Consider the following 17,041-nt stretch of genomic DNA (forward strand, 5'->3'; position numbering starts at 1 on the left):
AAAGAAGAACCCAAAGATCACTGTGGCTGAGCTCCAGAGATGCAGTCGGGAGATGGGAGAAAGTTGTAGAAAGTCAACCATCACTGCAGCCCTCCACCAGTCGGGGCTTTATGGCAGAGTGGCCCGACGGAAGCCTCTCCTCAGTGCAAGACACATGAAAGCCCGCATGGAGGACTCCAAGATGGTGAGAAATAAGATTCTCTGGTCTGATGAGACCAAGATAGAACTTTTTGGCCTTAATTCTAAGCGGTATGTGTGGAGAAAACCAGGCACTGCTCATCACCTGTCCAATACAGTCCCAACAGTGAAGCATGGTGGTGGCAGCATCATGCTGTGGGGGTGTTTTTCAGCTGCAGGGACAGGACGACTGGTTGCAATCGAGGGAAAGATGAATGCGGCCAAGTACAGGGATATCCTGGATGAAAACCTTCTCCAGAGTGCTCAGGACCTCAGACTGGGCCGAAGGTTTACCTTCCAACAAGACAATGACCCTAAGCACACAGCTAAAATAATGAAGGAGTGGCTTCACAACAAACTCCGTGACTGTTCTTGAATGGCCCAGCCAGAGCCCTGACTTAAACCCAATTGAGCATCTCTGGAGAGACCTAAAAATGGCTGTCCACCAACGTTTACCATCCAACCTGACAGAACTGGAGAGGATCTGCAAGGAGGAATGGCAGAGGATCCCCAAATCCAGGTGTGAAAAACTTGTTGCATCTTTCCCAAAAAGACTCATGGCTGTATTGGATCAAAAGGGTGCTTCTACTAAATACTGAGCAAAGGGTCTGAATACTTAGGACCATGTGATATTTCTGTTTTTCTTTTTAAATAAACCTGCAAAAATGTCAACAATTCTGTGTTTTTCTGTCAATATAGGGTGCTGTGTGCACATTAATGAGGAAAAAAAATGAACTTAAATGATTTTAGCAAATGGCTGCAATATAACAAAGAGTGAAAAATTTAAGGGGGTCTGAATACTTTCCGTACCCACTGTAGATAGATAGATAGATAGATAGATAGATAGATAGACGGATGGACAGACAGACAGAAAGACAGACAGATAGATAGATAGATTTTCATTTAAATACTCTTTCAGTTGTTAATTTGTTTTAAATAATTTCTTATTTCATTTTAATTATTTTGCAAAACAAAAAAAGTGTTTTGTTTTTGAAATGAGGTAAACTAAAGGAGAAACAAACAAAACTAAGAAATAAATTCATGGTGATGAAATTTAGAGTATTTAAAAATACTCTGGAAAAAGAAGAACATGAATGAGAAACTGCAACGTTTCTAAACAACAGCAAAAGGACAAATCAAGCCAACAACAGGCTTCAGCTGCCCTGTGACAGAGGTGAGCGGATAACACACCTCAAATCTCTTGATGAAGCAGATGGAGTGAGTGCGGTTCACCGACCCGTGTGGCTTTAGACGTGAGCCGCGCTCCGCCGGTGTCTGTGACACACACGAACACTGCGGCTTGCGCTCATCAGATCAATATTTGATGGGAGCGTCGCGCGTCTTCAGGCTGTTTATTATGGATGAGATAAACTCTCCCCTGACGGCACTTCACTCGGACGATACGCCGCCTACACACTGTACGACTGCAAGAGCCACGTTACACAACAGCTGTAATGATAATCACCGACAGCCTGTCATTATAGTCAGAAGAGACTGAAAACGCTGGGACAACAGGAGGAGGAGGAGAACAAACTCAACCAGGAGCTCATGTGATCCTGCCATCATTTACTCGCTCCGAACCTGCTCATCAGTGAAACACAAAAATGTCCCAGTGTTTCTGTCCATATAATGAAAGTCCAATGTTGTTTGACCCCCAATATTTTATATTTTCTACAATAGTTCTTTCTGGTTCTTGAATCTGATTGGCTGAGAGCCGTGCAATATTCCCCCAGTATCAGCACTGGAACCGTTTCACCGTTTGTATCGCTCCACTTGCAGCGACTGTCATGGCGGTCGAGCAAATCCACCATTTTTTTTTTTTACAAATGCTACTGTTGTTGTGTCACGGAATTTTAAGAGTTTTAAGAGTTTTTTAGGTGAGAATGTAGTTATTCAGACCTCAAAAATGTGACTCATATATAAACATAGCGACTATTTTAGATGTGATCTCCAGACGTCAGCGGCCGTTCAGTGCTCGTGTACCCGCTGAAAACAGCTTCATCTCGGCCAGTGCTTTGGGAATTTGCCGCTGGCTCTCATGTAGATAGTGGTTAAATATGAGATATAATTCATTTGGGGTATATAATTGATTTGGGTTCAGGGGAAAATTGAGTTTCAGAACCATATTTTTAGGCTATATTTAACTTAAATAATGTACTACAGCGCTTACGTTTGACTGAATTGTTTGCTTGTGTTTTTTACTATAGTCTAATGGCTATTGCTGTTCATTTAAATAATTAAAATCTCTTTATGATAGAGTCAGAACAAGGAAGTTGTTTTATCGCTTTAATGGGAAATCCACTTAAGTTTTAAAAGGACAAAGACAAAGATATCGCTTTCCTCACCGGACATTCAAACAGATTTTAAAGACAATCTGTTGTTCTTATTTATTTACACACTTGTGCCGTCGAACTGTTGTATAAACGCAATATCACACTCGTAGCCATGCGGTATGGTTTTATATCAGCACGCTGTGATTACCTACGGCCTCGTTCTTTTTTTTTTTTTATGGTTTTATTTTCACTATAACAACCTTCTTTTTTCCTGGAGGAGATTCTTTGGGACTAAAGACAGAAAGCACACGTTTGAGGAGACGAAAGCGTTGTGATGCAGAGACTGACACACAGTTCAGAGATCTGAGTCTGCACTTCTCTCGGCCACTCAGTTTCCATAGCAACCATTAAAATAGACCTCTCCATACAGTTGATGGCCTCACTCAGGCTCCGCCCCTCTGCAGGAGCCACTCACGTCACTGTAATTAGCATAAGAGAGTGCCGTTTATGAGATGAGAAACACACACACACACACCGGACTGTAATCAGTGGAATGAGATTGATTGAAGCTTTTCACAGATTACAGCGTCAGCTCACTCGGCTATTTCAGGAGCACATTACATGGATGAGGACCGTGTGTGTGTGTGTGTGTGTGTGTGTTCGGGGCTCTGATCAATTATTGGTGATCAGTGATCTCAAACTGAACCCAGCAGCTCAGATCTTCAGCCATTAACACCACTGAGGAATCTTACATAATAACATCAAGAATATGAACTAAAATCCACATATGCAGCGACATCGAGACATGAGCGACAGCGACTTCTAGCAAACAGATGTGGGCGTGTCCAGTGACCTCAGACAGTTGAAGTGCGACTTTCAACCAATAGGAGTGAAGCCCGTCATCGGAGCTCAAGCGCCTGAAGTTTTGAAGGAAACACATGTACCGAATAAACCCCTCGATGCACAACAATAAACTCATGTGACTTTGCCTCAGCAGAGGCTGTGATTGGATAACTGGACTAACCAGTGGACCAATCACATCGCAGCATCTCAAATGTTGGTTTGGTGGCTCTGAAACACCTGAGACAAAGTCTGTCATCAGAATGATTTGGTTTAATTCCCTCCAGAAGCGTCTCACACGATTGTGTTACCAAACTCCAGCATCCGAACGCAAGATCACATGACAGCGTTTATTGTGTTTCGTCTGACGCTCTGAGACGAAACTCATTTATGATGGAGGAGAAAGAGCCAGACTGAAGAAACTCACATTTTTATTACTGATATTTCACGCCAATTTCCCAGGAAGTGATGATTTTGTACTCTTGAACACATGAAATAGAAACGCTCTTTATTCGCAAATGTTTTATGCCATATTGTAATTTCACGCACAAGTTAAATTTGCAGCTTTGGATGGAAACAGCTTACGAGTTGCATCGGGTTAAAATGAAGTCATTTTAGACAGAGTTTCATTCATAGATTGATATATTCCTCATCTGCTTAATGATTTAGTAGTTTATTTTTTTGCTTCATCTGTTTATTGAACTACTAAATCCAATATTTCTTACTCTTCTCACGTTTCTTTATCCTATTAATGCTGTATATGTATCAAAACTCTCTGGCAACAGAATTTTACTTTTGGAAAAACTAATTCCTAGTCTGATCAGAAGGACATCTCAGTTTGTCTCATCTGTGATCGCGTTTTCTGAAGATACGTCCACACGTGCGTCTGAATCATGACAGGATAAAAAACTATTCATTTAAAACACAAACAACCTCTAGAATCTGAAGAGTCCAATAGAACCAGATGAGTCCTGTAGTTTGTGAACACACACACACACACACACACACACATTTACTGAAGCGGTGCAGGTGATTTATTCATCAATCAGTCAGTCTGAACACGTGCGGCCGCTGCGTGATCATGAGTGCCAAAACATGATGAACTCAGATTAATCTGATCTAATTACACCATCAGAAATGAAAATAAACCACAACACTTCACACACACACACACACACACACACACACACACGCGCACACACACACACACACACACACACACACACACGATCAATGGTTTAGTAAACAGTTAACACATTAACAGCAGCCCATCTGCTCACACACACCCTGATTATGAGGTGCACAGGTGTGTGTGTGTGTGTGTGTGTGTGTGTGTGTGTGTGTGTGTGAGTGTGTGTGATTAATGATTTGATGGTTAGGAACATTATTTCTGATAGTCCTGCTGCACCTTTTCTGTCTCTCCTGCCATTTCATATATAAAACTGCTTCATTCACTTAATTATTACAATTAAAAATCACAAGACCCAGATATTTTAAGAGACATTATATAAAACAAGAGAATTAAAGCCTCAGTTCTCTAACGTCATCATGACATCAAAGCAACAGCTTCTCCCAATCACTAGATCACGAGTGATCACATCTACAGCTGATTCAGCTCCGCTCTCACCCGTCTGCACAAACACACCTAAAACAATGACTGCAATCATAACTGTCACTATAACAATCATAACTAGAACTAGAACAACCATAACTAGAACTAAAACAATCATAATTATAACAATCATAACTGTCACTATAACAATCATAACTAGAACTAGAACAACCATAACTAGAACTAAAACAATCATAATTATAACAATCATAACTGTCACTATAACAATCATAACTAGAACTAGAACAACCATAACTAGAACTAAAACAATCATAACTATAACAATCATAACTATAACAATCATAACTGTCACTATAACAATCATAACTAGAACAATCATAACTGTCACTATAACAATCATAACTAGAACTAGAACAACCATAACTCGAACTAAAACAATCGTAACTATAACTATAACAATTATGACTGTCACTGTAACAACCATAACTATAACAATCATAACTATAACAATCATAACTGTAACAATCATGAAAACTATAACAGTTATAACTAGAACTAAAGCATCTTCACACAATGGGTGACAGGGTCTTTTCTATACCTATAACTATAATATACCTATAACTAATGATAACTGTAACAATAACATTAATTACTAATGATAACTATAACAATAATATAAATAACTAATGATAACTATAACAATAACATCAATAACTAATGATAACTATAACAATAACATCAATAACTAATGATAACTATAACGTCAATAACTAATGATAACTGTAACAATAACATCAATAACTAATGATAACTAACAATAACATTAATAACTAATGATAACTGTAACAATAACATCAATAACTAATGATAACTAACAATAACATTAATAACTAATGATAACTATAATAACGTCAATAACTAATGATAACTGTAACAATAACATCAATAACTAATGATAACTAACAATAACATTAATAACTAATGATAACTGTAACAATAACATCAATAACTAATGATAACTATAACAATAACATCAATAACTAATGATAACTAACAATAACATCAATAACTAATGATAACTATAACAATAACATCAATAACTAATGATAACTGTAACAATAATATAAATAACTAATGATAACTGTAAGAATAATATCAATAACTAATGATAACTATAACAATAACATTAATAACTAATGATAACTGTAAGAATAACATCAATAACTAATGATAACTGTAAGAATAACATCAATAACTAATGATAACTATAACAATAACATCAATAACTAATGATAACTGTAAGAATAACATCAATAACTAATGATAACTATAACAATAACATCAATAACTAATGATAAATGTAACAATAACATCAATAACTAATGATAACTATAACAATAATATAAATAACTAATGATAACTATAACAATAACATCAATAACTAATGATAACTATAACAATAATATAAATAACTAATGATAACTATAACAATAACATCAATAACTAATGATAACTATAATAACGTCAATAACTAATGATAACTGTAACAATAACATCAATAACTAATGATAACTAACAATAACATTAATAACTAATGATAACTGTAACAATAACATCAATAACTAATGATAACAATAACATCAATAACTAATGATAACTAACAATAACATTAATAACTAATGATAACTGTAACAATAACATCAATAACTAATGATAACAATAACATCAATAACTAATGATAACTAACAATAACATTAATAACTAATGATAACTGTAACAATAACATCAATAACTAATGATAACTATAACAATAACATCAATAACTAATGATAACTGTAACAATAATATAAATAACTAATGATAACTATAACAATAATATAAATAACTAATGATAACTATAAAAATAACATCAATAACTAATGATAACTGTAACAATAACATCAATAACTAATGATAACTATAACAATAACATCAATAACTAATGATAACTGTAACAATAACATCAATAACTAATGATAACTATAACAATAACATCAATAACTAATGATAACTATAACAATAATATAAATAGCTAATGATGACTATAACAATAACATCAATAACTAATGATAACTATAACAATAACATCAATAACTAATGATAACTATAACAATAATATAAATATAGCTAATGATGGCTATAACAATAACATCAATAACTAATGATAACTATAACAATAACATCAATAACTAATGATAACTGTAACAACATCAATAACTAATGATAACTATAACAATAATATAAATATAGCTAATGATGGCTATAACAATAACATCAATAACTAATGATAACTATAACAATAACATCAATAACTAATGATAACTGTAACAATAACATCAATAACTAATGATAACTATAACAATAATATAAATAACTAATGATAACTGTAACAATAACATCAATAACTAATGATAACTGTAACAATAACATCAATAACTAATGATAACTGTAACAATAACATCAATAACTAATGATAACTGTAACAATAACATCAATAACTAATGATAACTATAACAATAACATCAATAACTAATGATAACTGTAACAATAACATTAATAACTAATGATAACTGTAACAATAATATAAATAACTAATGATAATTGTAACAATAACAACAATAACTAATGATAACTGTATCAATAATATAAATAACTAATGATAACTGTAACAATAACATTAATAACTAATGATAACTATAACAATAATATAAATAACTAATGATAACTATAACAATAACATCAATAACTAATGATAACTGTAACAATAACATTAATAACTAATGATAACTGTAACAATAATATAAATAACTAATGATAACTATAACAATAACATCAATAACTAATGATAACTATAACAATAACATCAATAACTAATGATAACTATAACAATAACATCAATAACTAATGATAACTATAACAATAATATAAATAACTAATGATAACTGTAACAATAACAACAATAACTAATGATAACTGTATCAATAATATAAATAACTAATGATAACTGTAACAATAACATTAATAACTAATGATAACTATAACAATAATATAAATAACTAATGATAACTATAACAATAACATCAATAACTAATGATAACTATAACAATAACATCAATAACTAATGATAACTATAACAATAATATAAATAACTAATGATAACTATAACAATAACATCAATAACTAATGATAACTATAATAAAAACTAAACTATAACGATAACAATAACTAACGTTAACTATATTAGCGGACTCACTAGCGGATGATATCGTTGTGTTTATTATAAGCGCTGCTGTTTTATCTCCTGTCACTTTAAATGCTGAGCTCTTTAAAGCAGGATGGATTCTGATTGGCTGTCAGTGTTTTATCGTTCAACAGCTGGAAAAAAATAGTTCTGAAAGTGATTCCAACGATATTGTTCCTCTGTGCCTCACTATTCTGTATGGTTACAGTTATGGTTATAGTTACGGTTCATCGTGTGAACAGGTCTTAAGATCAGCAGCTGTACATTTAGTCACGTGCGTCACTGAGCGTCTCACGGTAATCACTTCCGGAATAATACCTGTCACAATATCCAGGGCTTTATGTCCTGAACTACTTGATCATGTTTTATTTTACAGGATGGTAAAGAGGGAAACACTGACGAGACTGACATCTGACAGTCAGAGAACTACATAATATAACCAGCTCAAGCAAACATATACTGCGAGAGAAGGGTCTGAAACACACACAGCTGTGTTTCTCTGAACGACAGTGAGTATGTGTTGAGTTGATGTGTGTGAAACTCTGAGGAGAGCAGCAGCTTTATCACAGATTATCACAGATTACTGTGTGTGTGTTAGGTGTGCCATCTTTATGTGATCAAACGCCTAAAACGACAGTCTGATCTGAACGCGGCAGCAGATGGACCCGTGAGAAAAAACGCTTCATAAACACAATGAATAATGAAATGATGATGAACGCGTTCACATGCTGAAAGAGGTCGACGGCAGGTGTGTGTGTGTGTGTGTGTGTCTCACCTCGTGTGTTTTCAGCCAAACTCTCACTCCTCCATCTCAGAAACCACATGATGCTGTAGCGCTCTCATTCCCTACTGAACACACACACACACACACACATATATATCAGTATTATTGGAACATATACATAAAGTCTTCATATGTTCTATATTGAGTGATTGACTAAGGATAAATAAAGCTTGTGTGTGTGTGTGTGTGTGTGTGTGTGTGTGTACCTGTGGACACAGTCGGTCTGCAGTTTCTCTCTCTGTTCTCGTGTGTGTGTGTGTGTGTGTGTTTGTCCTCTGGAGCTGCTGATCTTCAGCGTCCTGGTTTTCAGAGCGTCTGCAGGGAGAGAAAAGACCTTCATCTTCAGACTGAACTCAAAACACACACATTCAAATTCACTGAGAATGAAAATCATTTTCATAAATTCTCTCTTTTAAATTGTTTTCCCTTTTAATAAGTTTGTTTTTTTGATCAAAGTTTATCAGGCAAAAAAAGTTCAAAAAACACTCACATGTTTCTGATGCACATGGACAAAAATATGTGCAACAAAGTTACAAATAATCTAAAAAATTTAAAACAACGCAATTGCAACTCTAAAATCACGATCGAAATGAATAAAAAGCTGAAGTAGACTCATGGTGAAATATTAAAAACTGACCTACTATATAAACATCACTGCAGCCTTCAATAAAACCAGCAAACGGGTTGAATTTATTAAAGAAATTCAAGAGGGAAATGCACAAATACAATCAACTTTGGACTTCACAGTGATCCGTCTAAAAACAGACTCAAACGGACAGAGATCTGAGATAACTATCATCCTAAAATCACACAAATCTGACCCACACTAATTATATGCAAATGAGCTTCCAGCACAGAGAACTTTCATGATGCACGTTTCATTTTTACTAAATTTGCACTAATTATTACTATTAATTATTAAAGGGAACCTATAATGCCCCTTTTACAAGATGTAATATAAGTCTCTGGTGTCCCTAGAATGTGTCTGTGAAGTTTCAGCTCAAAATACCCCACAGATCATTTATTATAGCTTGGCAAATTTGCCCCTATTTGGGTGTGAGCAAAAACACGCCGTTTTTGTGTGTGTCCCTTTATATGCAAATGAGCTGCTGCTCCCGCCCCCTTTCCAGAAGAGGGCGGAGCTTTAACAGCTCAACAACAACAAAGCTGGAGAATCTCACGCAGCCAAAATGAGGATTGTCAGTAACGGTGTTCAGCCTTACATTGTTCAAACCGGAGTCGACACTGATGGAGAGACTCAGGAAGAAGTTACAACTTTTAGACGTTTCTGAATGGTTAGTGGATAAATTTATGTAGTTGCTGTGGAGTTGATTCAACTCATCCACTAGCATGTGCCGTCATGTTAATCTTTTGTGTTGAATTGACCCTCGTTTGTGAAGCAGTCCGGTGTAAAATGACGGCATGACAACAACACTCTACTACAACAACTCTTCCTCTTCTCTAAAGCAGCCCAACATGGCCCCGCCCCATTTGTTGTGTGTTCTCGGGGGCGGGGTTTATGTAAATTTAGGGTTTGTGATGTCACCAACCCAGGAAGAAGCTCGTTGTAGTCCCTACCAGCTGTTTAAAAAGTGATTTCTGTAAAAGAAATTATCTCCCTTTGCTTTGAACTTTGAGTGTCGTAACTTTGCAGATGTTGTTTATGATCAAACAGCAACATTACACACTAACTAAAGTTAAAAAAGTCAAATCATAACCAAGGACCCCTTTAAATTAACACTAATATTACTATAAAAACTAATAACACTTACATTTATATCACTAAGTTTACTTATAAGTGTACTTTACGTTTTAACCTTTTAAAGTGAAGCTGCTATTTAAAAAATTAAAAACCGTAAGACTCACATTCTGAATATGAGAAATAAATTAATCTTGCACAAATTAAATGTGTGTATCTATGATCATTTACAGTAATCCTGAAACAGAAGAAAACAAACTTCAAACGTTTGGAACAATGAATTGACAAAAACACAAGAAGTGAACCGCATGTGACCAGCATAAAATGCACAATACAAACACAAATCTCTGTAATATTTAAACTGAAAACGAGACCGTGTGTTTGCACACATGAACTCAAACACCAGACTCGTCTCGTTCAGAGAGACTAGCAGCATGAGGACGGACGGTGTGTTTGTTTGTGTCGGCGTCTCAGGTGTCTGGAGTGGCGCTCTCGGAGCGTCTGGCAGGTATAAACAGGTGTGAATGTGTCAGTGTGGAGTGTGAGCTCAGGGCGGCCAGCCGGAGGCGCTGCAGCTCCCACACCGACAACAATTAAACACTCCTCGTCTAATTACAGGAGACAGTATTCCAGTGTCGTCAGTCACATTCTTTCACTGAGGATTATGAGCTGTTCGATAGGACTGACAAAGAGAAGTTTCTAAACAAACCTGGAGTTCTCTGCATTTGGACAAATCCAGATCTAACTAACGAACACAATTTCAGATCAAATGTACACAAGCAGTGCATTTCTACTCAACTCAGTGCAAACTAAACCTGGAATCTGCCAAACATGCAGCTGCATCTGTAACGTAAATAAAAATGTACAACTTTAATTGCTTTTTTTCCTCTTTTGTAAGTCGCTTCAGATAAATGCATGAATGTAATTGGATGTCTGTTTGGTGCAGTCTCAGTAAAAAATGAATAATTGTACTGATCTGAAATAGCATCGGTTGGCGGAACTGGTATCTGATGACTTTGCCGATCTCGGGTTCGACACTGGATCAGTGAGTGTTAACCAAGAGGATGATGAGGAGGCGGTCAGACATCAGCTTGAGCCAATTACAGCTGGATGACTGACGAGCTGCTGTAATCTCTAATTACTTCAATCAATTTAAGAGCAGCGCCACTCATCTGAGGAGCTATTAAGAGAAGGCAGAGAGTGTGAGACGCTAAAGTGGGTTATTCAGAGCGAGTGTGTGTGTGTGTGTGTGTGTAGGCAGTCATATGTAGGTTGGAGGATCCGGAGTTTGTGGGGTACAACAGAGACCAGAGGCGAGAGTTCTGCCCATTTGGGTCGGCCCAGTTTCTTAAAGTGGGACTGTGCTGCACTACCTGAGCTCTCCTCTGAGAGACACGCGTGTGGGAGAGACGTGCAGGACGCAACCGTGTGAAACATTTCTGCATGCAACATATGAACGTTTCATTGCACTCTTTCATCAGTGACGGATTGTTTTTGGAGTCTCTTAAAAGTATGAAATGATCTTCTGCCTTTCTAAAGTGTTCCACAGAGGAAACACTCTTGGAAGAAAAGGTTCTATAGGGAACCTCAAAGGATTCTGTCAGGTGCTTCACACACAGAACCTTTTAGGGGTTTCAGATGACAAACTTTCCACCTGTCAGATGAAGCACCTGTCCAGACGTTCCACCTGCCACACAATATATGTTCCAAATTACAGGCGTTCCACAAAGGAAACACTCTATAGACCTCTAACACTTCTATAGGGATAAAGGCTTCTGTCAGGCGCTTCATATGTAGAACCTTTTAGGGGTTTCAGATGACAGACATTCCAAATTACAGACGTTCCACACAACAGATGTTCCATGCTACAATGCTACAGATGTTCCACCTGACAGACATACCACAACACTCTAGGTTCTAAGAAAAGGTTCTAAAGGGTTTCAAGCACTTCATATATAGAACCTTTTAGGGGTTTCAGATGACAGACGTTGCAAATGACAGGCGTTCCGTCCATGATATATGTTCCAAATGACAGATGTTCCACATGGTATACGTTCCAAATAACAGATGTCCCAAATGACAGACGTTCCACATGATATACGTTCCAAATAACAGATGTTCCACCTGACAGATGTTCCACATTATATACGTTCCAAATAACAGACGTTCCACACAACAGACGTTCCACAAAGGAAACACTCTTAGAAGAAAATGTTCTATAGGGAACCATAAAGGGTTCTGTCAGGTGCTTTATATATAGAACCTTTTAGGGGTTTCAGATGACAGACGTTCCAAATTACAGACGTTCCACACATCAGACATTCCAGATGACAGATGTTCCATGCTACAATGCTACAGATGTTCCACCTGACAGACATACCACAACACTCTAAGAAGAAAAGATTCTAAAGGGTTCTGTCAAGCACTTCATACACAGAACCTTTTAGGGGTTTCAGATGACAGACGTTGCAAATGACAGGCGTTCCGTCCATGATATATGTTCCAAATGACAGACGTTCCACATGGTATACGTTCCAAATAACAGATGTCCCAAATGACAGACGTTCCACATGATATACGTTCCAAATAACAGATGTTCCACCTGACAGATGTTCCACATTATATACGTTCCAAATAACAGACGTTCCACACAACAGACGTTCCACAAAGGAAACACTCTTAGAAGAAAAGGTTCTATAGGGAACCATAAAGGGTTCTGTCAGGTGCTTTATATATAGAACCTTTAGGGGTTTCAGATGACAGACATTCCAAATAACAGACGTTCCACACGTCAGACGTTCCACAAAGGAAAAACTTTTAATTTTGATTAAATGTTATGAATTAAGCAGCTTGTAAACATACTTTATCACTAGAAAAATTGGAAATAATCTGTAAACATGAAAGTATACAAATATTTAAGACATTGCTCCTTATATAGAACCTTTTTGGTGTAAAGGGTTCTTTCAAATTGAGTCTAGAACCCTAGAGTTCTATATAGAACCCACTGAACCTGTTTTTCTAAGAGGAAGTGTCGTGAACAATCGGGGTTGACCAAAAATACAGTAAGAACAGTGAAAATATTATTACAATGTAAAATAACTGTTACTATATAGTAAAGTGTAATTTATTCCTGTGATCAAAGCTGAATTTTCAGCATCATTACTCCAGTCTTCAGTGTCACATGATCCTTCAGAAATCATTCTGATATGATGATTTGATGCTCAAGAAACATTTATGATTATTATCAATGATGAAAACAGTTGTGCTGCTTCAGATTTCTGTGGATTTCAGATTCTATATCTTTGTTTATTTGTAATGTTACATTAAAAGGCAGTTCTAGTCTTGATCAGCCACAGGATTGTCATCATTCTTTCCCTTTATCCTGCATTTCTGACTCCATTTTAATTCTTTAACATCATCCCTTCTAGATTTCTGTCAGCTATTCTCTCATCTTTGTTTTCTGTCCTAGTTTATGTCCCTCTTAGATAAAAAGGCTATAAATAAACGGTTCTATATAGAACTCTGGGGTTCTTGACTCAATTTTAAAGAAGGCATTATGCCAAAAAGCTTCTATATATATATGTATATATATATATATATATATATATATATAAGGATAAATGTCTTTTGCAAAAAGTTATTTAAACATTTTCTAGTGATAAATAATGTTTATGAGCTTATTCTGCTGTACAAAATAATCAATTAAAACAGAATGCTACCTTAAATTTTTAAACATAATCAAATTGATAAAATTATATAATTGCTAAACGTCACAGATCTGAACTCAAGCGTTTATACAGACCTAAGGTTGGTCTCTTTTTAAAGAAGCATGAAACATTTTTATTTTATGCAAAATATATATTTTATAAAATTATTTATGATGACTACTAAAATATGTGAAAACAGGCTATATTACACTGAAAAAATCGAGTTGAATCAAGTTGAAATTGATTACATTATTTTTTATGAGGGAAAAACATATGTTGCCATGATTTACTGATCATATTTTTATTTCAGAGTGTACAAAGCCCTGAAGAGAGACAGACGGGCTGAGAGTGAATATGAATGAATCCTGCAGTATGAGCTCAACTTAACAGCAAATGTGCTACAAAAAGACCAAAATCTAAAGCTGTAGATTTAGAGAAGTGTCTAGAACAGAATCAGGAGTGTGTGTGTGTGTCTCCTTCTCACACACACACACACACTCACACTCACCGAACAGTCTGCGCGCTCACGTCCTCCGGCGGATCCGGCGTCCCGTTCACATTCACCTCAGCTAAAACGGCTTCACTCCGCATTTAGTCCAATTGTAAAAGAGCAGAAAGAGGCGCGTGTGTTTGCTCATCTGGAAAAGCGTCGCAGTCCAGACTCATGAATGAAGCGAGTCTCCTCAGGAGAAACACAAGAGAAGAGCTGCATCCAAAGGTCTCGTGCAGCCTGATCAACGCCGCCTCAGAGACGGCTGATGATGATGATGATGGAGGGGTGAAGCGCGGCTCCACACACACACACACACACACACACACGGGAACAATGCAACTTTACGTGCTCTCTCTCTCTATTAATGAACAGATTAATTACTCACACACACACACACTGATGACGATGAGCGCTGGCGCGTGAATAACCGCGTAATACCAGAAAGAGCAGCAGATCAATGAATGAAAGACAGGTAAAGATGAAGAAATGATGGTTTATGTAGAATTATGAAGGACTGCACACACACACACACACACACACACAGGTGAGAGACCAGTAGAATGAAGAGAGGGAGAGAGAGTGAGAGGTGAGTGTATTATGAGTATAATGTGTTTCTGATGACACACACACACACACACACACACACACAGCTGACTGAGGTAAGACACACTTCTCTCTCTTTACGTCACATACTGCATGTGTGTGTTCATGTGTGCAAACATACACACACTCACACACACACTACAGTGAACACAAATCAACCTACCTAGAACCAAACACACCAGCCGCGGGGTGATGAGGAAGAGGAGGAGGAGGAGAAAAAGAAGAAGGTAAGAACACACACAGTCCCTCCGAAAACTCACAAACCAAAGAAATTATAGATGAGATAGATGGAGAAATAGACGAGCAGGCAGATGACGGACAGAGCGAGCAAATGAAAAGAAAAAGCACCTCCCACGATCACGATGAGGAAGAAGAAGAACAAAAAACGAAAGAAAAAAGCGAATACTCCTGCCGCCTCCGTGATGCTGCTCTTTTGGAGGGTGTGTGTGTCCCTCCTCCTGACGCCTCGCAAAAACACCTGCTCGCAACACACACACACGCGCGCCCGCGCCCGCGCGCGCTCACATGCTGCTGTATGTCAGGACACACACGCGCTGCAACTGTATGACTGCGCCAAACACACACACACGCACGCACGCAGCGCGCGCACGCACTCGATCGCTGCCGGTAAGAGAGCAGACACCGGCAGATCTACCGCGCGCGCGCGCTCTCTCTCTCTCTCATGCACAGCGTTAGTACATCAGTATTCACTGAGAGAGACAGAGGTGAGATGAGGCCTAGTGTGTCTCCCTCTGCCGGCACACCAGTGTAACCTCACACACACGAACGCGCGCGCGCGGGAAGATTACTGCTGTCCATCTCCTTTTGCAGCGGGAAAGTAAGCTATTTTTCTGTGAATCTCCCGATTCATTAGACGCTATAGGTAAAAAGAATAATAAAGTGAAGTAAACGTTAAAACTGTTTGCGCTAGAAAGAAGTATTTTGATGATTAAGACAGTGAATTAAAATCATTTGATTTGAAAACAAATAGGTTCGCAATATCGAGCAGAATAACGGACTGTTTTTGTAACTGAAGCTGATGAAACCGGAAGCCTCGCACATTTAAGTTCCCGCGCCCGCTCTTACCTTAAAAAAGCTCAGTGTCACTAAAAGTGAAGCTGATGAAAATAATTTGCGGAGCACCGTTGACAAATGGGCAGCAAAAAAATAAAAATAAAAAATAAGCTTTTTTTGTAAAACACCATTTCTGAAGAAAAAATACATATATTTTTGTAATGTGAAGTCTGATGTTTGAGAAGATATGAGGGGTCACTAACTTGATCAATGCTTTCTTATGCCTGAGATATTTATTAACATTTTGTATTCTTTTCTTTTTAATTAACAAAAGTTGTAATTTATTGAACCATGCTTGAGACAGTCACACCACAGGACAATTTTGAGATTTGGCTCAAAAATTAAAAAGAAAAATCTAATAACAAAGCAGTTTTTATAACAACAGGTCCATGTAAAACAAATAACTGTTTAACCATTTACTGCATTTTAAATGATGACAAAATGATGCTAATTATATTCATTTTTGTCATGCGTGACAGTGAAAATGCCATGTCACGTCATCAACTCAGGGACACGGAGTATGAAGAGAGCGAGTGAG

The 17,041-nt window shown here is 36.9% G+C and overlaps 1 protein-coding gene across 5 annotated transcripts in view; it reads right to left on the reverse strand.

The window, feature by feature from the left end:
* Positions 1-16,048, reverse strand: part of grin2ba (glutamate receptor, ionotropic, N-methyl D-aspartate 2B, genome duplicate a) — a 40,320-nt gene extending 24,272 nt beyond the window's left edge. The window contains exons 1-4 of one of the 5 annotated variants that reach the window (XM_051885702.1): positions 15,778-16,048; positions 14,842-15,012; positions 9,134-9,242; positions 8,919-8,992 (exon numbers count right to left, since the gene is read on the reverse strand). The gene's annotated coding sequence lies outside the window, so the exon portion shown is untranslated. Of the gene's footprint in view, positions 1-8,918; positions 8,993-9,133; positions 9,243-14,841 lie in introns of all 5 variants that reach the window. The other 4 variants (XM_051885699.1, XM_051885701.1, XM_051885703.1 and 1 more) reach the window with 4 other exon arrangements.
* Between the last annotated feature and the right edge of the window lie 993 nt (positions 16,049-17,041).

The sequence above is a fragment of the Ctenopharyngodon idella genome, chromosome 3 (genome assembly GCF_019924925.1).
Source record: "Ctenopharyngodon idella isolate HZGC_01 chromosome 3, HZGC01, whole genome shotgun sequence".
NCBI lineage: Eukaryota > Metazoa > Chordata > Actinopteri > Cypriniformes > Xenocyprididae > Ctenopharyngodon > Ctenopharyngodon idella.